This window comes from Notamacropus eugenii, chromosome 5 (assembly GCF_028372415.1).
Source record: "Notamacropus eugenii isolate mMacEug1 chromosome 5, mMacEug1.pri_v2, whole genome shotgun sequence".
NCBI classification, from domain to species: Eukaryota; Metazoa; Chordata; class Mammalia; order Diprotodontia; family Macropodidae; genus Notamacropus; species Notamacropus eugenii.
In genome coordinates this window covers 427,483,671-427,506,655 of record NC_092876.1, presented here as the reverse complement: position 1 = coordinate 427,506,655, position 22,985 = coordinate 427,483,671, and the positions used below count along the sequence as shown (strand labels likewise).

The window sequence follows — 22,985 nt, the reverse complement described above, 5'->3', positions numbered from 1 at the left end:
CAAATATATAAGTTAATTTAGGTACCGTTGTCATTTTTATGATGTTGGTACAGCCTAACCATGAGCAATTAATTCCTCTCCAATACTTTATATTTCTTCATTTCTTTAAAAAATGTTTTATAGCATCCTTTTTAGAGAAGGAACCCATTATTTCCAGCTTGATCAAGAGTCTTGGTCTTGTCCAAGTCTTGTCTTGGTCCAAGACTACCTACTGATCAACTACCAATGAAAAACAAGTAACCCCCAATCTGGTTGATTTCCCTGCTTCAATTCTCTTCCCACTCTGGTCCATTTTCCACTCAGCTGTCAAGCTGATCATCCTAAACTAAGGTCTGACTGGTCCCCCTTGACTACCTATTCAATTATCTTCAGTAGTCTCCTATTTTCTTCAAGATCAACTGTAAGAATCTTTTGTTTGAGATTTAAAGCCCTTTACAACCTGTCCCTTCAGTCTTCTTATACTTTATATACCTCCACAGGGGTGTATGGGGTGTTCAAGGAGGACAAGCACCTCCAGTGTGAGGGCTTATCCAAGCCCTTTTGAGAGGCTACTTATCCACCTTTGGTGTTTACCTTTACCCGACTCTCACTTGTGGCTCTAAGAAGCTGTAGCATGTACAGCAGCCAGACCCCAGTAAAAACCATCTTAGCAGATGGGCTAAACCAGATTGAGGGTAACCAACAGGCCTCAAATCTGTCAGTAAGATGTATATCCCAGCAAAGGTGAAGGCTTTCCCCCAGCGAAATAGGTAGATGAGAACAATTTGTTCCAATCGCCATGAAAGCAGCTAAAGTAGGCATTGTGGAGTGCTTAGAGCTCCATCAAATACAGAAAACACCAAGGTCGTTCCCTTCATCCCAAACCATCACCAGGACAATTTCACACACACACACACACACACACACACACACACAAATACACACACATATGTATGTGTGTGTGTGTGAAATTGTTCTATACGTACTTCTACTTTTTTCTTTTTCTGGAGGGCAGCTAGGTGATTCAGTGGATAGGGTACCAGTGTACGAAACAGGAGGACCTGAGTTCAAATCTCACCTCAGACACTTGACACTCACTAGCTGTGTGACCTTGGGCAAGTCACTTAACCCCAATTGCCTCATCCTGGGTCATCTTCAGTCATCCTGATGAATATCTAGTCACTGGATTCAGATGGTTCTGGAGGACAAGTGAGGCTGGTGACCTGCACAGCCCTCCCTCACTCAAAAAGACAAAGTCAAGTGCAAGTCATGTCATTATTTCTCTGATGGCATGGTCTTCTTCAACAACAAAGGACGAACATACACACATCTTTTCTGGATGTAGATAGCATCTTTCTTCATATGTCCTTTATAGATAATTGAGTATTTAAAATAATCAAAATAACTTATTCAAAGTCAATCTTAAAACAATATTGCTGTTACTGTATGCAATGTTCTTTTGATTCTGCTTATTTCCCTCTTCATTATTTCATGCAAGTCTTTCCGTGCTTTTCTAAGATCATTGGCTCATCATTTTTCACAGCACAGTAGTATTCCATATACCACAACTTGTTCAGCCATTCCCTGACTGATGGGCATCCCTGCAATTTCCAGTTCTTTACCACCACAAAGAGAGCTTCTATCAACACTTTAGATGTTTTCTGAGCACAACATTCCACCTTCTGAATCTGGGCCTTATCACTGGCTGTTCCCCTTGCCTGGAATGTTCTCTTTTCTTACCACCACCTACTGGTTTCTCTGGCTTACCTCATTACTCAGCTCAAATTTCACCTTCTAGAAGAGGCCTTTCATGGATGTATCCAACGCCAGCTAATGTCTTTCTTCTGAATTATGGAGATGCCACATTCAGGGAGGTATTAGTCCAGCACAGTACGGATAAGCTCAATTTAACAGTAGTAGAAGGATTTATTTACTCAGAAACTAGCTCCTCAAGGAATTTTGCTGAACAGTTCCTGAGATAGAAGAAGTATATCAAAGATTATAGTTCTAGAGTTGAGTTGTCCTGGTCATACGTATTCCTTTCACTTTAAGAAGGTGCTTTCCTACTAACACTGTGTGCCTTGGTGGAAGAGTTTAATGGGTGGCATGTATATAAATATTGTGTGTTTGCTTTGTATTTCATTAAATGTTTTGGTTAAAGTTAATTGAGTGTTAGTGGCTGATTTATTAATGGGAAAGACAGCATCAGCAGCTCATGACCTACAGTTTTAATGGAAATAGTCACCCACAAAGGTTAACCCTAGGACCCCAAGAATAGTGAATTGCTGCAGCCGCCTTCCTCTGGCGAAACCCTGACCTGCCAGTGTGAAGACAGGTCAAATGGAAATGAGACAGAAAGAGAAAGAATGAATGCCTCTAAGAGTGAGAGAGGCCCTACACATAGAATCGTATTCATTTGCTCTGCAGGTTGAAAATACCAGATCTATTACTGTTGAGGAAAAAAAATGTTTTTCACTGGCTGTAAAGACACTGCCTGAGTTTCTCTGTCTCTTTTTATCTATTTCCACTTAGCATAGACCCAGAAGTCCATGTTCCCAAATAAAGGTTTTTGGAAGTGCAGACAGGCATACACACATACTCTCTCTCTCTCTCTCTCTCTCTCTCTCTCTCTCTCTCTCTCTCTCTCTCTCTCTCTCTCTCTCTCTCTCTCTCTCCCTCTCTGTCTCTCCCTCCCTCTCTCTCTCTCTCTCTGTCTCCCTTGCACACACAGACACACACACACGCACACTTACACACATCTATCTGTCTGTCTTTCTGTCTGTCTGTCCATATGCATGTATATAGACTTAGGCCACATCCCTCTTTAGAGTCACAGAAATCTCACTAATTGTTTCCACCAGAGTTGGTAACCCTAGGCATGCAGTCAGGACTCATCTGCTCCAGCAAGACTGTTGCCTGAGGGTAAAATAATTTCTGCTTCATCTAATATTCTCCTCACACAAGTGAGCACTGCTCAGCACTAAGTTGAATGCCCCTGTAGCTCTCTCTGCTTTTCCTTTACTTTGTAATATGACAGATAAAATGACTGTCTGCCTAACGCTGAAATAATGAATGTTTCTGATTTGGTATCTTAGGGACCAGGGTTAGAAACATAACTAGAAAATGTCTGGGCCTAGGACAAGCATCTCAAAGCATATCTTCAGTCTGGGGAGAAAAATTCTGTACCAAAGCAAAGGAGGCAGAGATCCCAGGACATGAAGGTGAGATAGCTTTTGGATGACCATCACAAAGAGTTGTTGTTTAGTCATGTTTGACTCTTCATCATTACCCCATTTATGGTTTTCTTGGCAAAGATTCTGGGGTGGATTGCTAGTTTTTTTTCCAGCTCATTTTACAGATGAGAAAATTGAAACAAGCAGGGTTAAGTGACTTGCCCAGGGTCACACAGCTAGTAAGTGTCTGAGGTCAGATTTGAACTCATCAAGATGAGTCTTCCTGACTCCAGGCTCAGTGCTCTATCCACTATACCACTCAGCTGCCTTCACACAAGACCAGGGAGGAACCAAGAAGGGAAAAGAAAGAGCTCACCTGACATCTGCTAACTTCCATTTTGAACTAATAATTCTTATTAACTGAATGCTAAACTCCTTTGTTTCCTTGCTACTGTAGGGAAGAGAAGTACTCTTTAGGTTAGGGATAGTCACTGGACCTGTGATCTCATTGTTATGTGGAACTCCCAGGTGAGGAAGCTCCCTCTACAAATACAGATTGGTACCTTCTCCATGATTTATAGTCTTAGGGAGCTGCCTAGGGCACTGAGAGGTTGAGTAATTTGCCTACAGTCACACAGCCATTATGCATCAAAAGGTGGGACTTGAATCCAAGAATTGCTGACTTTAAGACCATCTCTCTTTCCATTATGCCACACTGCCTCCCATTGTACTGTTATCAACCTTTAAAGTCTGCTCTCAGAAACACAATCCTGGTCATCTCACCACAAAGCTCTAAACAAGGCATTAACAAAAACAAACAGCCTGACCCAACCTTATGAATAGAGAGAACTGGTAGATCTAGGGCAGGAGTGAAGAACCTGCGGTGGCCTTGAGACTACATGTGGCCCTCTAGGTCCTCAAGTGCAGCCCTTTGATTGAATCCAAACTTCACAGAACAAATCCCCTTAATAAAAGGATTTGTTCTGCAAAACTTGGACTCGGTCAAAAGACAGCATCCAAGGACCTAGAAGACCCATGAAGGGCCTCTAGAAAGATCTTTCCTGCTTTGTAATAACTCTTCCGTTCAGATGTTAGAGTACCTGAAATGCTACCATTAATGATTTATTACCTTCCCAGGCATCCTCTTTTAGAGTACAAATACTTTCAAGAGGAGTAACATGAGGCACCAGTAAATGCTTATGAATTGGTTAGTTGGGTCTCTTTCTTTACAGAGCCTACTAGGCACCTCCAGCTATTTCAAGGGGGAAAAACCTTGAAAAAGCAAAGAAAGGAATGTGACAAGTAACAAAAACTTGCTCTAGACACAATTTGTCTAAAGTTGCCCTGGCAAGATACACCGTTAGCCTCTCCAGTCTCCAAGAATGGGACATCTTCAAAGAGGGCTACCTGTGCAGCTAAGAAATAACCTGTTTACCTTTGTATCCATGAACTTACTGTTTTTTGTTCTGGTCTACTAAAGAAAGGATAATGACACAATCCTCATCCTCTTATATTACCATTCACGTATACTGTTTGGCTTGAAACTCAGCCAGGAAAGCAATATTAATGTTCAGGAGGCTTTCCTGGAACAAACTGTGTGAGAAATGTATTTTCAAGGCTCTAAGAGACTATGGCACTTCTTGATTGCACAGGGAAATACTATTTACACAAGTAAATCCCTGCACAGATGACTGTGTTGTCCTTAGATTTTTTTTTCTGATGTGGAGGCCAGGGGCAGGAGACAGAAACTTCTCTATATGAACTCTATTTGGTTTTGAAGGCCACTCTTATTAGGTGAAAGTAGGACCCAGGGATGTCCCACAGGGTTGAAAATTCCCCTCCTTTTCCCAAGATTTTTATATAAAATAAAATCAGTTTGAAATGAACTCTAAGACAGGGCTTCCTAAACTTTTTCCACTCACAACCACTTTTCACAGGAGAAATTGCTATGTGACCCCAGGTATATAGGTATGTAAAACAGGTATACAAATCAAACATTTCCTGATAATAAATCATAAAGAAATTCATTTTAAAACAATTCTTTGGTATACATTTAATTTTACCATAAAGATGAAAGCAAATTTGCATACTAATGAGATCAATGTGCTTGTTTATTTTTATATAAAGAATTAAATCTTGGTGGAATATTTGGTATTTCAACATTTTTCAGAGTTGATAGATATTTTGATTTCATAACTGTAAATGTCGAGTACACTACTTCACATAAATGCATAGTACAAAATGAAAGAAGTATGTTTAGGGCCGTTTCACAAATTATTGGAAATTCTGTCCAAATCCCAAGTCAAAATTCAGTTAATGATTTTTTTTAGGAAACTCAAGTTTTGCATCTGCATCTCATGATAACTTGGCAAATTCTTCTTGAACTTGTGATGGCAACGGACTGACTTTTTTATTTCAATTGAGTATTGTTTATGAACCCAATTTAGTTTTTTAGAATCAAAATTTGAAGGGAAGTATTTCTGAAAATGTCTCCAGGCACTTAGATGATCAATTATAGCTCTTACAATTAAATCTTTGGGAAGGTTATTTTCAATTATAAAATCATCTGTAGCTGTTAACATTTCTAAAGAATCATTTTCCATCCCATTCTTCCATATGTTAACTTATTTTGTAAAACTTTAATTTTAATATCAATATATTGAGATATTTTCCTTGAAGTGACATGTTTACATCATTGAGTTTTTTGAAAATATCTGACAAATGATACAATTTTGAAAGCCACAAATCATTATAAAAATTAACAAAATCAGATTTGTGCTCAGTCAAAAATATAACAACTTCATCTTTCAATTTCACTAATCTGTTTAAACTTCTTCTTGAGAGCCACCGTATCTCTGCATGTAATAATACATTTTTGTAACTGGAGTCCATGTCTTTCCAAAGGTTTGAAAACAAACATTGTTAGGGGGATGATTTTTAATGAAGTTAATGATTTTGATAGCATCGTGAAGTACAACATCTAATTGCGGTGAAATTTTTTTGGCTCCAACTACCTCCCAACAGATCATGCAGTAAGTAAAGGTAGTAGGATCATTGCCTCTAGCTTGAACTTTTGCTCCAAATCGTCCATCGTTGCTCCAACACCATCTGTACAGATGCCAATGCAATTTTTTCACAGTAAATCTTCATTTGTGAAAATTTCATTGACATATATATAAAATCTTCCCCTCTTGTGTGCGCTTCCAAAGGGCAACAAAACAATAATTCCTCATGTATTCTTCCTTCATAAACATTTTTTACATAAAGTAACAACTGTGATATATTACAAATATCAATTGTTTTATCTAATTTAATTGCAAACTTTGAACTGCCCTTAAGCCTGGTAATAAGCTTCTGGAATCAGTCATTATTAATTTTAGGAATTCTTTTGGAAATAGTATCATTTGATAAAAGAATTTTACGAATTTCTTCCCCATACTTTTTCCCATGAACTATTTCTGATATTTTAATAGCAGCAGGTAACATGAAATCTTCTCCTACAGCATAGGGCTTTTTAGATTTTACAATTAAATAAGAAGTTTCATAAGACACAAGCCAATACTTTTTGTGGACAGTAATAAATTTCTCAAAACATTGTTTTTCTTTATTGGAAGATTTTAAATCATTCGAAATTCCTTTGGTTTACTGTAGTATTTTGCATTCTTGGTATTAAGATGTCATTTTAGTCTGGTTGGTTTCATGCTCTCTGCAGCCAAAACTTCAGTACATATTAAGCAAAGAGATCTTCCCACACTATTATCACTATTAGAAGTAAATCCATATTGTAAAAATGATTCAGCATATTTTCTTTTTCTTGTCAATTTAGGTGTTCTACAGCATGGTAGCAAAGACTGTCACACTGTCATCAGTATTTTGACTTCTTTCTAAATTTAGCCACTTTTCACAACTTAAAAATATTTTTGTCCTAAAATATAAGTAAATATTGCTAATAATTTCTCAAATAAATACTAATTTTAGTTTATGAAATTGCATTTGTTTATGCTTAATTTTAAAAACTGATGTTCACATATGCTTATACGGTGGTGATGGCATAGAAATATTATTAAAGGACTTCCGTCTTTATTTACTGCAGTTAAACATGTTTCAGTAAAAGAAGGCGATAACTGCAATTTTTAAAATCAAGCATTCTAATATAATATGATCCAAAGATAAAATAATTTGATACTTACATGCTAAAGAATGACAGTAGGAAAATATTAAAAGTCTTCATTTTCCATAGTTAGACTATTATGTGTCTGTAAGAGTAGAAAACTTTGTATGTACAGTAAATCATTGCAATTCATAACATACAGTAGTCTCAAATTTGAACCAAGGTACTTCTGGCAGCATTTGCTGACATTGGGTGGCATGATGACATGCACAGTGCAAAGTGCGCATGCTGTGTGTTTAGAACAAAGTTGCAGTGAAATCACATGATGCAACATGGGCAACCAAAACTGTCAAAAACACCTCAGATTCATTATGTGTCTGATTTTGAATAAATTTTTGGTCACTGTGCTTTCAGAAACCTTTTACAGTTGCCAAATTTTTCACAAGCCCCACATTCAGTGAGGTGACCCCCATATCAGGTCACAGCCCACAGTTTAAGAAATGCCACTCTGAGGGACACTTTGTCAGAGAACTAGTAGGCTGAAAGGGATCCATGAAAGAGGGGGGAAAATGAGCCCAACCACTTCTTGCCTGAGTGATCTATTGAGGTGGTTATAGGAACTCTTTTGTGGTGGTAAAACAACAACCACAACAAAACAAAACCCTGGAGACTAAGGGGATGCCTATCAATTGAGGGATGGCTGAATAAGTGGTGCTGTATTAATGTGGAATAATATTGAACAGTAAGAAGTGAAGAATTAGATAATTTTTTAAAGTCACAAAAAGATATATATGAACTGATGCAGAGTGAAGTCAGCAGAACCAGAACAATTTACACAATAACAATGTAAAATGAATGTTAAAGTGTAATGTGTGTAAAGAGTGAATGATTTTGAGAACTTTTACAAACTGATGAATGAAATTAGCAGAACCAGAGAATGTTTTATATAATATCAGTGCTGTAAAAACAAACAATAGTGAAAAGCATAAGATCTATGATCAACATAATGGCCATTCATGATTCCAGAGGCTCATGGTGAAACACACTGTCCATTATGAAGGGTGAAAGTGGGGAACGTCCCCACTCCTCTTGTCCATGCTCTGGGCTCTGGGCAGAATGAAATAGCTTGGGTTGGGAAATTAAAACCTCAGGTTATGTGAATGGGTAAATGCTCATTAATTTTTCTATCTTACTAGGCTTTTATTTATCCAATTAAACATTCATTATATTTATGCATGGAGACATGAGTAATTAGAAAATCTTTTCTCTGATATCTGTTACACTTAAGCTTTCTTCTGTTCTGCCTCTGTCATCCTATCCTCCCATTTGTCAAATTCTCCTTTCAGGGTTCTAATTTCCCTCCTTATCTCCTTAAAAATGCTTTTTAGTAAGTTTCTAATTAACTTGGGAAATTATTAGGGATAGCTAGGTGACACAGTGGATATGATGAGGGCTGGAAAGAAGGACAAGATGGACAAAATTCTAAATTCCCCAAAGACTGGAGTACAGGGGCAGGTCACCTAGAATGACTTCTCAGACTCAAGCACTGTTGAAGTCAAGGTGGTAAAGATTTAACATGCTTTTCAGGGAGCAAGAGTTCTTAGGGAACCTGTGATTTGAATGGGGTCTAGGTAAAGTTTATATAGGATATTCTATAGTGATTAGGATTAGGGAGTGGTTAAGGAGTGGTTAGTTCTTAAAGGAACATGCACTTTTAATATCTAGTAGGCAGGTACTTTACCCAGAGTTCATCAGGAAATGGCTCAAGGAGGGGCTACATGGAGGTGTGATTTTCAGCCTGAAATGTCACTAAGTCAACTAATGGACAAGACTGAGTAAGTACTACCAGGCTGTTCTCATCAATGTCTTGTTAGACAAGATAAATGTAAAGGAGTAGACATGTTTAGGTCTAGGATGCATATGATTGGTCAGTGAGTAGTAACTGTCCTAGTACACAGCCAGTTCAGCCAGTACACAGCCGGTTCAAACTGATAAATTCTATAGGTGCACTTGGCTGCTGTATCAGGAAGAGAGATAATGCTGGGACTGGCAGTATCCTTGGGCTAGGGAGAAACTGCCTGAGACAGTGTTTTGAGTCTAGGGAGAAATGTGATTTTTAAAGAGAAATGTGATTTTAGAATTGAGGTCTAAGCACATGCACCCAAGCACACCATCAGATAGAATGCTATGCCTAGAGTCAAGAAGACCTCCGTTAAAATCCAGCCTCACACTTTCAATAACAGTGAGATCCTGGGCAAGTCACCTAAACTTTGTCTGCCTCAGTTTCTTCATCTGTGAAATAGAGGTAATAATAGCATCTATCTCCCATGGTTGTTGTGAGAATCAAATGAAACTTATTTATAAAGTACTAGTTTCCTTCTTTCCTTCCTTCTTTCCTCTCTCCCTTCCTCCCTTCTTCCCTCCCTCCTTTTTTCCCTCCCTTTCTTCCTTCCTGGGATTGTTCCATTCTCATTTCACATAATTTAGTTATTTGGAATACTGTCTTTTTCCTTTGGAAATTTATCCCCATTATATTTAGACTTTCACATATGACATCCAATGTCCTACAGAGATACACAGAAAGAAACAATTTTGGGAATAATAGCTAGGTCAGAGAGAGTGCTCCCAGAGATGGTCCATACAGGAAACTAAAGATTTTTAAGGGAATTAAGGGGCTGATTATTTAGAGATTTGAAAGTGAGGCATATACTGAATAATTGGAAAAAATCAAGGTTTTTTTTCACGATTTTATTGTTGGATGATGTTATTGCTGGAAAAAAATAATTGAGAGGCCATCAGGAACTACAGACAAATATACCTGCTTTCTCATCTCTAGAAAATCATTATGAGAATACTCTGAACTCATATCAAGGTCGTTCATTATGAAAATATGGGAAAGAAAAAGGCAGGCTTTCACAAATTATATTCTACACCAGGCAGCAGTTTTTTGCACAATTGATTGAAAAGCGCTAAGAATTCAAAATCTCACTGTGCTCATTTTTTCTGTGTCAATTATTTTTTCTGTTGATTATAAAAAAAGCATTTGATTCACTGGAGCAGAAAACCATCTTAAAAGCACTGTATAGCCAATAGGGAATTTTGCAGGAGAGTTTATTTATATAAAGGTAGGTGAATTAAAGGTCTCTCTTGCTTTTGAGGCAATGACCTCAGCCTGAACCCAGCCATCAGAATTCCCTATTTGTCTTGTCTCATTAGTTGAGGCTTGTTGTGCAATTCCCAAGCTGATCCTTGAAAAAAAATTTTAAAGCCTTCAATTCCATTTAAAAAATATTGCTCTTGCCTAGTTTAGTGGGGCTCCTACCCAGATCAATTTCATTATGCTGGGAGTTCCTCATGCAACTCAACCATTCTGCAGGGATGTTATCATGGACATTGCCTCCTTCCAAAAACATAAGCTTCCTCTCACTTATCTTTTATATCACTTTAATTGAATATTTTTTTGCTGCTATCCCAGAGTGTTCCCCATGAACCTTGAGCTTAGATCTTCTGTGGTATATATTTGGCAAAGCTATTAGGGACAGAAAGACTCCCAGGTAAGAAGCCACTTCCCTGATAAGGGAAAAACTAGGTGAGAAGAACCCCACATTCCTAGGTGGTGAAAGATAACATGTACAACCCCATGATGGCTAAGTCTATCAGCCAGTCTGTCTTCATCAGCTGTTCTCATTTAGAGGAAGATCAAGCTGAGAAGTTAATATTCAGGCAAACAGTCCTTTAAGGCTAATTTTGATGGGTACTAATTGACATTTTACATTTGATAGCATAGTGGCATATTTGATGATATATTCCTTCCCTCCCTCCTTCCCTCTGTCTCCCTCTTTCTCTCCATCCCCCTCCCTCTCTCCCTCCTTCCTTCCTTGTTTCCTTCCTTCCTTCCTTCCTTTCTTCCTTCCTTTCTTCCTTCCTTCCTTCCTTCCTTCTTTCCTTCCTTCCTTCCTTCCTTCCTTCCTTCCTTCCTTCCTTCCTTCCTTCCTTCCTTCCTTCCTTCCTTCCTTCCTTCCTTCCTTTCTTCCTTCTTTCCTTCCTTCCTTCCTTCCTTACCATTCAAATCCAGGTCTCTAATCACTTTACAGATAGCTGGGTCAGGTCTGGAACAAAGAGTTAGGGCAAAACACAAGGCATCTGGGGATTAATACCACTTAGCTAACCAAGAGTCAGCTTCAAGCAGAGGCTAAAACCATGCAGATATAAAAGGGTTTTGAGACTAGGGTGAATCAGCAATTAATGCCTAGGGAAGCAGGAGGGAGTCCTGCTGCCGAAGATGAGCCTGGGAATTGGTGGGAGGAGGAGGGAAAAGGAAGAAAAGCCTTGTAGGCAGACTTGGCAGGGAGAAAAACCAGTACCTCCCAGGCTTTGGCCATAGGGCTTAACTCTTCTGCAATAGAAATAATAATGGCCACATCTCTTCTAAAGGAGAGAATTTTGCAAAGTTATCCCACAATCTTATCTGATCTTTGCTACACAGGTACCAGGGGTTTGGGGGGGAATTCCAAAGAGGTCCCAGTCCTTGGAGCATACTCGGATTTGCCCTTCCTGACGAGTGATGCAGAGGATGAGCAATGTTCCGTGCTTGCTTCCAGTACAGCATGTGGAGGCTTGGGGAAGCTACTTCCAGCCATGAATAAGTACGGATGCTGGAACTGTGTGGTGACAAGGAGTTTTCTAGTTAGCTCAGGAACTGGAGAGAAGGATGATTCAGGAGGCACAGAGCTGGAACAGAGTTTGCATACAAAATGATCGATAACATCCCTCCCTTGGTATTTTGTGCATTTTCCTTTCCAACAGAAAGCCACACAAGAACTGCTCTGAGTTCCCAGGTAGGGGAGGGGCCTGGGTTTGTCTAGCTCCTCCATAGCCTTCTTTTGTCTTTATTCTTAACTGATCTTAGGTCAGATCAAATTAACAAGTATTTATTAAGCACCTGCCACATATCAGTTCATCTGTAAAATGAGCTAGAAAAAGGAAATGATAAACCACTCTAATATCTTTGCCAAGAAAACGTCAAAATAGTGTCAAGAAGAGTCAGACAACTGAAAAGACTGAATAAACTTATACCAAGCACTATGCTAAATGCTGACAAATGATATTCTGAGGGCAGTGTGCCCAGGTGCTCAATGAGTCTGGAAATTCCATCAGAGAGGTCTCACCAGTCAGCCAAACTGATAGCAGTGGCTTCTGAGACTGGTGAAGATCCAGTATGGCAGGCTAGTGATCTGAACTTGACTAACTGTCCAGCAGTAAACTGACTTGTCAGCTAAGACACCACAGTCTTTAAGGAGCCATCCTAGTTGAGCAAGGAAAGGCTCACAAATACTCCCCTGCAAAACTTAGTGGGGACTTGAGTAAAGAAAAGGACTCAGAACCAGAAGTCACAAGTTACTCCTCAGTGTTAGGCATTCTTCACATATGTGCTTCCCTAGATTAGTGTTCTAAGTTTGAGCACACCTTCTTTCAGGACCAAATGTGTACAGAGAAAAAAGTATGCCCCTGACTTGGGGAGTTGTTTTCTAAATATTATTCCTACTAAATCTTTTTAGTAAATACTCTCAAGGAAAAATTAATTGAAGTCATTTTTGAAGTATACACTGGATGGAGGCCTTTGAATGACAATACCCAATCCCTCAAAGTGACCCCTAGAATCATGGGAAATGAAATAGTCTGACTTCTGGGAAACTAGACTACTAGGGTAATTTAAGTTGGGACAGTGAGTTCAGAAGATGGTTTTTATTTTCCTTTTGAGTCTTTTTGCATCTGAAAAGACTTGGCTTGTTTAGTAAAAAGAGAAGAATAACCTCTGGCTCATCTAAAAAGTCATCTCAAGAGGCATCTAGGTAGCACATTGGATGGAGCACTAGCCCTGGAGTAAGGAGTATCTGAGTTCAAATCTGACCTCAGACATTTACTAGCTGTATGATCCTGAGCAAGTCACTTAACTCCAACTGCCTCCTAAAAATAAAATAAAAAATCACTTTAAGAAAATATCTTTTGGAGAGGGGGGGGAGAGATAAGATGGTGGAGTAGAAGGATGAACCTGTAAAAGTTCTCCTGCCATAGCTCATAAAATACCTGTAAAAATGACTTTAAACAAATTCTAGAGCAGCAGAAGCCACAAAACAACTGCATGAAAGAGATTTCCAGCCCAAGACAGCCTGGAAGGTTGACAGGAAAGGTCTATCACACCAGGCTCAGAGTGGAACACAGCACAGCCTTGGCCACAAGGCATGGTGCAGACAAGACTGGAGCAGGTTTCAGAGTGAAGAATCAGAGGAAGCAACTGTGGTTCCCAGATTTCTCAACCCACAAATGCCAAAGACAGTTTCAAAGGTCAATAAGAAAGCTCTGTCATCTGCGTGAGAGGGGAGTGCCCTGTGGCCCTGGCCCCAGGGCAGCACCATCCACTTTTGGAACCCTCTGCCTAAAGATCCTGGGGGAATTGAGTGGCTGATCTGCATCTCAGTTCTGAGTGGCAGTCCTGGGGTGAGGAAGAGCCCTGGAGTGGTGGAGCTGGTGGTGACTGTGGAGAGAGAATCCTACTTGCAGATCCAGGGCAGAAAAAATGCTTGTGGTTGCTCACAGAACAGAGTACAGACCAGAAGAGGTGTAAACTCCTCTCCCTTAATTGTGCCACCTTGGATGAACTGAGAACTTACAGATCCCTAGAGTATACCCTTCATTTGACAAAGGAGTCAAAAGTCAAGTAATTGGCTAGGAAAATGCCTGTAAAAGGGGAAAAAATAAGACTATAGAAGGTTACTTTCTTGGTGAACAGATATTTTCTTCCATCCCTTCTGATGAGAAAGAACAAAGCATACCATCAGAGAAAGACATAAAAATCAAGCCTTCTACATCCAAAACCTCCAAAAAAAAATGCAATGATCTCAGGCCATGGAAGAGCTCAAAAAAGATTTTGAAAATCAAGTAATAGAAGTGGAGAAAAAATTGGGAAGAGAAATGAGAGCAATGCAAAAAAATCATGAAAAGCAAGTAAACAGCTTGCTAAAGGAGACCCAAAAAATGCTGAAGAAAATAACACTTTTTAAAATAGACTAACCCAAATGATAAAAGAGGTCCAAAAAGCCAACGAGAAGAATTCTTTAAAAAGCAGAATTTGCCAAATGGAAAAGGAGGTTCAAAAACTCACTGAAGAAAATAGTTCTTTAAAAGTTAGAATGGAGCACATGGAAGCTAATGACTTTATGAGAAATGAAGAAATTACTAAACAAAACAAAAAGAATAAAAAAATTGAAGACAATGTGAAATATCTAACTGGAAAAACAACTGGCCTGGAAAATAGATCCAGGAGAAATAATTTAAAAATTATTCCTCTACCTGAAAACCATGACCAAAAAAAGAGCCTAGACATCATCTTCCAAGAAATTATCAAGGAAAATTGCCCTGATATTCTAGACCCAGAGGATAAAATAGAAAAGGAAAGAATTCACCAATCACCTCCTGAAAGAGATTCCAAAAGGAAAACTCCTAAAAATATTGCAGCCAAATTCCAGAGTTCCCGGGTCAAGGAGAAAATATTACAAGCAGTCAGAAAGAAACAATTCAAGTATGGTGGAAATACAATCAGGATAACACAGAATTTAGCAGCTTCTACACTAATGGATCAAAGGACTTGGAACATGATATTCCAGAGGTCAAAGGAGATAGGATTAAAACCAAGAATCACCTACCTAGCAAAACTGAGTATAATACTTCAGGGGAAAAAATGGAATTTTAATGAAATAGAGGACTTCCAAATATTCTTGTTGAAAAGACCAGAGTTGAATAGAAAATTTGACTTTCAAATACAAGAATCAAGAGAAACATGAAAAAGTAAATAAGAAAGAGATGTCTTGTGGAACTCATTAAAGTTGAACTGTTTATATTCCTACATGGAAAGATGGTATTTGTAACTCATGAGACCTTTTTCAGTATTAGGGTAATTAGATGGAATATATATAAAGATATGGATGTGTGTGGGTATGTATGCATATGTATACTATATATGTGTAGGCATATATATGTGCACGCATGTATGTGTATATAATATATATACATACATAGACAGAGGGCACAAGGTGAGCTGAATATGAAGGGAGAAAGCCTAAAAAAAATAAAATTTACTGTTGAATGGAATGTATTAGGAGTAAGAGAAAGGGAGAAATAGAATGTAGCAAATCATCTCATGTACAAGAAGGAAGAAACAGCTTTTACAATGGAGGGGAAGAAAGGGGAGATGAAAGGAAATAATTGAGCCTTACTTTCATGGATTGGACTTAAGGAGGGAATAACACACACTCAATTGGATATGGAAATCTACTTTACCTTGCAGAAAGGCAAGGGGGAAGGGGATAGGGGAGGGAAGATTATAGAAGGGACAGAAAATTGGGGAAAGGGATAATCAGAGGCAAACACTATTGTGGGAGGAGAGGTCAAGGGAGAGAATGGAATAAATGAAGGGCAGGATAGGACAGAGGGAAATGTGGTTAGTCTTTTACAACATAACTATTATGGAAGTGCTTTGCATTGTTACACATGTACGACCTATATCAAATTGCTTGTTTTCTCAATGAGGGTGGGTGGGGAGGGAGGGAGAGAATATGGAACTCAAAGCTGTAAGAACGAATGTTAAAAATTGTTTTAGCATGCAACTGGAAATTAAACTCTACAGGCGATGGAGTATAGAAGTCTATTTTGCCCTACAGGAAAATAGAGGAGAAGGGGGATGGAAGAAGGGTGGGTAATAGAAGGGAGGACAGACTGGAGGAAGTGGTGGATGGGGTGCATGCTGTCCTGGGTGGAAAGTGGGGAGAGATGGGGAGAAAATTTTGAATTCAAATTGTTGTGGAAGTGAATGTTAAGAACTGAAAAATAAATCAATTATGTTTTAAAAAAAGAAAATATTTTTTTTAAAAAAAAAAAGGGATAATACTTCTCTGAGTTTATCAGAGCTCTTTTCCTTTCCTCCTAGATTTGGCCAATCATGGATTGGACAGAAAGAAGCAAACAAACCAAAAAAATGAGGTCTCTACTCATTCCCAAGATTTGTTGCATTGGAAATTTTTGAAAGGACTATATTCATGACTTAAAAGGAGTGAGGATGATCTTTTTAATGTGGATTTTCAAATTGTGATGAGAATGAATTTTGATTGTTTTCATATGCTAGAATCTAGTGAGGTTTCCTGGATGTGACCCCCTGGAATTGTCAAAGTATTGATTTTATGAAGGTTCTATGTTAATGCATCCAGATCAAAAAGTTGGCCCCCACTCCTCCCACTCCTTCTCCCACCATGACAAGGATAGAGTTTGTGAGGCATAGGAGTTTTGTTAAAAGCTGACCTGATCATATTTATGTTCTTTGTAAAAGAAAAGCATTTAGGTTTTCAGTGCATAACTCTGTTTAGTGGACCAAGAATTGAGAGGGTATCTTATTGTTTTAACTGTATTAAATTGAGATTTAGAATTGGAAATTTTGTCTTAAAGTCTAGAAGAGCCTCCTGCTGAAGAAACTCCCACCCACCCAGACCACTACCAGAGGTTTGGGGAGACATCAAATGCTTTTTATGTGGAATCTCACAGATGTCATCCTAATCCCCATGTGTGAAGAATTAACTTGGTTTCGGGAAAAGTACAAAAGACCTTGGCAAGTCCCAGAGTCTGCAAGAAATCTGAGAACAGGCTAGCCTCCAAGCATGACTCAGTGGATAACAATCTGGCTTCAGAGCCCGGAAGGTCTGGGTTCAAGTTCTACCTTCGATAAATGTTGATAGTATTACCCTAGACAAGTCAAAATGTCTTAGTGCTCTGGGCAACTTTGTAAGAATATAGGTTGCAGAAAGGTGCCAGCCATTTGGTAGAGGGAATTTACTTGCCTGGGAGTTCCCTACACCAATGAAATCATAGGTCTAGTTCCTATTCTGCCAGATTATATAACCTCATCAGCTCTCTGACAGGAGAGAAAATATTAGCTTTTAAAAGAATGTTTGTGTGGGACAAGAAACCTTCCACAAATTTTTCATAACCAAAAACCCCCAGAAATCATAGAAATTGGAAAATTGGCTTTTGAACTTTAAAATTTTATTTATCTAATAAACATGTGTGTATGTAAATTATTTCAAAGTCTCTGGCTTTTCTCATCTTTTAGTTGTATGGTCCTGAGAAATAGGATAAAATAATGAAAAAGTAGACCACCTTTATATTTTTAGGTATAAGTTTTTCCTGTTTGCCTCAGTTCCTCATTTGTAAAATAAACTGGATAAGGAAGTGAAAAATTTCAGTATCTCTGCCAAGAAAACCCCAAATGGGGTCATGAGGAGTTGGATGTGACTGAAACAACTAAACAATAATAGAATTAAAAATTTTAATGACCAATTCTAGATTACCCTGAAGCTTGTTGGGAAAAGAACATACCTAGCACCCCAGATGACTAGCACTGTTATTTAACATCAGATCCATTGACCTCATTTTAAAAGACTTTTGCCCTTGAGAAGTTGGCACACAATTCCTGCAACCTCAGAGCCACTTTGCAAATTTAAGGTCTTTCTGGTTTTGTGAAATTCTCTATCACTTCTCTATAAACTATTGTGTGCTTATTTGGGGGTTAAATACCATAATGTGATTGTTTATGTTTGTGATCGTAAAATACCTCCATTTTTATTAACGCGGGAATATGTTTAACAAGGGAGAGAGGCAAAGAGCTGAAAACTCTTAGGAAAAAAACCCAATAAGCTTAATGAATGTAAGAAAAATGGATGAGATTTGCAGTTTCGTGTACAATCATCTTTTTCATTGTACTATACTATGGAAATGCTTGTTTTATTCCATAAATCAAAAATTAAAAATACATTCTTTTCAAAAAGAAAAATGTGTGTTTTCAATGACTGTCATAGATTAAGATATAACTGAAAATTTTCTCATATCAATGTTAATGTGGAAAACAAATGGATTATGCTTCAAGTTTATTTTCAAGAATGTGTTATGTAAGGAGAGGACCTCTTGGGACTGTAAATTTGATTTGACCTCAATTTGAATACAGATAAAAGTGCGCATGCTGCTGAATCCACAAAGCAGGCAAAGATGTTGACAAGTGTCTCCAAGGAGTGACAAATAATACCTTCAGTGAGGGTTCAGTTCTAGGTAGAGATAAGTTATTGGAAAAGTTGAGGAGACAGATTTAAGAAGGAAATGGCAGGATCTTCTCAACTCAGTTTATCCATTGTGCTATTTCTCTTTGAATGGGAAAGTTTCTCACCTTTGTTGTTTCCCGGCTATGACACCTCTGGAATAATGTAGAAAGGAGATATCAGATACTCAGCTGCATTCGAGTATGGCAGAACCAGAATAAAATGTGATTGGGAAATGTTTAACAAAGTAAACAAATTAATTTTTTTAAAAAAAGAAATACAAAAATGTGTGGTTTTCTAAGTCCGTATTCACTTTACAATGATCTTTCCATTCAGTTCGGTTGCCCCTATTTCTATTTGAGTTTGACATCACTGATACAGAGTGCTTACATATTAACTGGCTAAGGAATATTTATTATCGTTACCCGGAATCAAAATGAATTGAAGGACTGTGTTGTCAATCTATGACTTTCATGCCTGGTAGAATAACTTGCTATTTTTAAAACTATGTTCTCATTCCTCCTTTTAAAGCAATTTTTTTCTGACAGTTGTTATGATGAATTTCAGTGTCATTATGAACATGCATCCCTGAGTCTACAGTGATGGGATGCATGTGTAGGAAAAACCCTAAGTGCGTGTATTTCTATTGCTTTCCTTTTGCAGATTTCAACATGTTATCGTTCGGGGCCTATCACCCTGTTCTAGGGAATAGAAACTTTTGTACAAGGGAGTGGATTGTAGCCAAAAGCGAATTTTGCAGAAGAGTTTGTTTATATAAGGACAAATTTAACAAAAGGTCTCTCTCTGTTTCATACATGTTATAACTTCTTCCTGAACCCCAGCCATTGGAATGTTCTTCTTTGTCCTTACGTTTTGTATAATACTTGAATACTGAACCATTGAATGATACCTATTGTGTAAGATCAAATTGCTGAATTGGTTTCATGCCGAAGAATTCAATTTCATTTAAAAAATATTTCTCTGCTCTAGCTTAGTGAGGTTTCCACCAAGACCAAACCTGTGATGCTGGCAGTTCCCCACAGAGTCAGCCCATTACACAAGAATGGTATTGGGACCTCCTGCTGTAAGAAGTATAAACTTTCTCTTACACTTATCTTTCCATTGCTTTAATAATATTATTTTTGCTACCATGTTGTGACTTTCATTGCCACGTTTTTCTCCATGAACTATAATAATTCAAGATAAATAAGCCTAATAATCTATACTAGAAAAACCACATGAATAAAGAATGGCTACTGCTAAGGCTATAATAGACTTGGGTAGACAGTTCATAAATCTGGTCCATCAGTACATGTATCTTGAACAATAACTACAGATAGACAGTACACTGGATCCAGAAATGGATTGTTAAAAAGCAAGAGGAGAAAGGCATGGGTTTGGTTGTCACTGAGAAAATTTGGATTGCATTTGGGAAATTATGCAGTACATTCAATGATCCCGAGTTTCTCTATGAATCAAAGACCTATCTATATTTTTCTGGTAGGGAAACAGCATGACATAATAGGATCAGCCATGGAGTCAGAAAGGTTTCAATTTAAGTCGTGCCTATAACACATACTAACAGTAGGGCCATGGGCAAATCACTTACCCTCTCAGTACTCAGGCTTAAAATCCCTATGTTACAGACTAGTTGCTTATTTGTACTCATACTAGGAATTTCCACAGCTTTGAGTCTCTCATACTGATGAAATCACAGGTCCAGACCAAAAAAAATTCTTCTGGTGATTCTATATAGCTTCAAAACACAGCATACCATAGTCTGTGAAGAATTAAAGTTGAAGGTCACCAAAAGTGCCACTGAGATATGTTATAGCACCTGTGACTGGGCTAACACATTATCCATGAAGAATATGCATCAGGATCAATATAAAACATATCATCAAAAAGATATATTGCCTAGAAGAAGAAGGGGTTCAGTCATGTACTGAAAATGGGAGGTAACAGACTAACCCTAACTCTAACCCTAACCCTAAATGCCTCTGAATCTATGGTACCCACAGAAATTCAGAGGAAGATCCTCTGCCCATTGGATGAGCTCCCAGTGGAGGAGTAATAGGAAAACATAAAGAAGAGTTACAAGAGAGCTCTGTCACTGGCAAAAATACACTCATCAGTGATACCATAGAATAGATCCATGAAAGTATGGAAATACTTTTTTCTGGAACAGAAATGGAACATTTCTAGAAATGTTCCATTTCTCTAAACAGAGAAATCTTCCCAGAATCTCCCCAGAATCAAAATGACAGGTTCCCCCAAAGAGCAATGGAGGGAGGAGCAATGGCTAAAAACAGAAGGCAACATATTAGTAAAAAGGAATGTCATCTAAGAAGTTACTTGAAAGATATAACTAAACAAGATCAATGAGCAGAAAAAGAGCCAAGAATGAAGAATGATAGATGGACATGCTATTAAAGAAAATTACAGAAGAGTAGGAGAAGACTTCAATTATTCTGACTTCTTACAGAGCTTTCTCTTCTCTGTTGTAAACAAACTATAATAACTTCTTGGCTTGCTTTAATGATAATTTTTTTCTTTAGAAGTCAAAAGAAGGAACTAGAGGAACTTGTGATCTTTTCCTTTAAATTCATCCTTTCTCCAAATTTCAATGTTTTGGTTGAGGGCATCCCCATCTTTTTAGTCACTCAGGTTTATAACCTTGGAAAATCATCCTTGACTCACCTTTCTCTTTACTCATATTGAATCAGCTGCCACATAGTTCCTGTTTTATCTCTACAATGTCTCTTCTATTTCTCCCCTACTTGCTACCTAGTTGTCTAACACCCTAGTTCAATCCTCATCCAAAACCTAGGCTGTACCAATAGCTTCTTAACAATAGCTTCTCCTTGTCACCAGTCTTTCCAAACCATTCCTTAGTTTCCTTGCAGACACTAGTCATGTTTCCAAAAAGATCTTCCTAAGTCATACATCTGTTTGCATCACAAACCCCTCAAGAATCTTTAGTGACACACTATGGGTTCTAGAATAAAATACATATTTCTTAGCCTAGTTCTTATAATCCTCCATAATCTGATTACAAACTACTTTTGCAGCTTTATTTTATATTTTCCCATTCACACAGGCTATGTTCCAACCAAATTGGACTACTATTTTTTCCTAAACTCAAGACTCCATACGACATTGCCCATCCCTAATATGAATGGGCATATGGGAAGGATGCCTTATCTCTCCACCTTCAGAAGCTTTATCTTCCTTCAAGACATCTCAATTGCTTTATATAACTTTCTCTCATTCCCCCAAGCAAAAAAAATCTCCTCTCTCCCTCCTCAAATTTCCCATAGAATTTTACATCTCATCTGTAACAGTGGCCATATCATGGGTTATGCATGAGAATAGACCAATGGCCTGGTCATTTCAGGTGACACATGGGTTCTGGCTAAGATGCTTCCAGCCAGAAGTGAGGATCTTTTTCCCTGGCTACTTCTAGCAAGATGTTCTTTGGCCTTTTGATAAAGTGCATGAGGCATCTGAGTGACACTGAGGTGCCACCATTCCAGCAGGGAGTTGGCAGGGCAGGGTGCTCTATCAAAGAAGATTGGCTATAGAATAGCTAGAGTTACCCACTCAGGAAACTTTAAATGTAGTAAGAACTTCCTCTGTGTTCTTCCTTCTGAACATATGGCTTCTGCTTCTTAACAACCCTCTGATAGATTCCCTATGGGGAGGGGAAGGATTTCTTGTTCCCTTCCTCCCAGCAGCTCACACATGGCCACAATAGCATGTGCTGACCTCATCAAACCTGAAACAGGATCCCAAGATTCTGGCTTCCTCTTCTGCTTTATGTTGCTTTCTTTGAAATACGGGTGACCCGGCAGTGATTCTGAGATCAGTATTTCCATCCTTGGCACTTCCCACGTCAGTCTGAGAGATTTCAAGTTACTGAGCTGTCCAGGTGACTGGCAGCAGGAGTGGTTTTTTCTTGGAGGACCAGCAGCAGGGACAGGATCCCAAGCCACACTCCAATTATTTTTAAGAAACTACAGAACTTGAGGTGAAACGGAAATACCTGTTCAGAAGCCCCACTATTTCATGTTCTAAGTATCACTTTCTTAGAAGAATAACATAACAGTTATGTGTAACTGTTTCATGCCTTAAATATTGATTAGTGTGTAGTTATGAGTCTTTTATGTTTTCGACATTTCTTTTGTGGTAGAAGGAATCCATAGCTACTTTTAGTGTATTTTGTATACTGAATAAAGGGACCCAGTTATTCCTTTTGGGGTAGACCCTAGAGGTGAGTCATTGAACCAAAACTTTGTTGATGAGATTGTCCTCAGAGTACTTCTGGGATTGGGAGCATAACATGCCAAGGACAATGAGGGGAAAAAAACTGACTCCTCCTTTCTTTAGAGGCCAGACTCCAGTTTAGGCCTGAACCCAGTCATTGTGAGCCAGAAAAGGGAGCCCTAGGTCAGCAAATATTTGCATTTCCTTATCCCCATCATTTCCTACTCTCTGTTATCCTTATCTAGTTATATATCACATGGACCCTGATCCCAGGACAATGAAAGCTCCAAGGATTGATTTGATTTTACCTTTGTTTCCCAG

General features: G+C 38.4%; 1 long non-coding RNA gene across 1 annotated transcript; it reads right to left on the bottom strand.

Moving 5' to 3' along the window:
• Positions 1-18,193: 18,193 nt before the first annotated feature.
• On the bottom strand, positions 18,194-21,294 carry LOC140503102 (uncharacterized). The gene is made up of 3 exons (XR_011966700.1): positions 21,099-21,294; positions 20,008-20,178; positions 18,194-18,553 (listed from the first exon to the last, which is right to left on the bottom strand). It is a non-coding gene; the product is annotated as an uncharacterized lncRNA (long non-coding RNA).
• Between the last annotated feature and the right edge of the window lie 1,691 nt (positions 21,295-22,985).